The 828-nt window shown below is 46.4% G+C and overlaps 1 non-coding gene across 1 annotated transcript; it reads left to right on the forward strand.

Annotated features, from left to right (window-relative positions):
• Positions 1-253: 253 nt before the first annotated feature.
• Positions 254-328, forward strand: Trnal-caa (transfer RNA leucine (anticodon CAA)). Its single transcript has one exon. It is a non-coding gene; the product is annotated as a tRNA-Leu (tRNA).
• Positions 329-828: the final 500 nt, after the last annotated feature.

Genomic DNA, 828 nt, shown 5'->3' on the forward strand with positions numbered 1-828 from the left:
GTCCCGAGTTCGAGTCTCGGTCGGGCACACAGTTTTAATCTGCCAGGAAGTTTCATATCAGTGCACACTCCGCAGCAGAGTGAAAATCTCATTCTGGAAACATCCCCCAGGCTGTGGCTAAGCCATGTCTCCACAGTATCCTTTCTTTCAGGAGTGCTAGTTCTGCAAGTTTCGCAGGAGAGCTTCTGTAAAGTTTGGAAGGTAGGAGGCGAGATACTGGCAGAAGTAAAGCTGCGAGACCGGGTGTGAGTCGTGCTTCGGTAGCTCAGTTGGTAGAGCACTTGCCCGCAAAAGGCAAAGGTCCCGAGTTCGAGTCTCGGTCGGGCACACAGTTTTAATCTGCCAGGAAGTTTCATGAACAAAGTTGTCTGCCCTCAGAGCCATCCCTAACCCCACATTGATTCGCCTCACAGCTCCATCAAGGTGTGGTCAATCATGGTGCTGGAACAGCTCAAAAAACTGTATGTTGGTGCCATGAGTCAGGGAAGCTACCGTATTTACTTGAATCTAAGCTGCACTCAAATCTAAGCCGCACCTGAAAAATGAGACTCGAAATCAAGGAAAAAAATTTTCCCAAATCTAAGCCGCACCTGAAATTTGAGACTCGAAATTCAAGGGGAGATAAATGTTTTAGACCACATATCCAAATCGAAACAAAGTTGGTCCATTGTAATATGAGACATAATTTAGGTCGAATGAATGATGATACAGCTACAGTAGTTTGGTTTGAGTCGTGAGCTTAGCAGTTAAGGTTTACCAGGTAGCCATTGCTATGCGTTAGGCGCTCCGTCCCTATTTATACGGGTTTCCTTCCTTTTTCGCATGCTT

This window comes from Schistocerca cancellata, chromosome 4 (assembly GCF_023864275.1).
Source record: "Schistocerca cancellata isolate TAMUIC-IGC-003103 chromosome 4, iqSchCanc2.1, whole genome shotgun sequence".
NCBI lineage: Eukaryota > Metazoa > Arthropoda > Insecta > Orthoptera > Acrididae > Schistocerca > Schistocerca cancellata.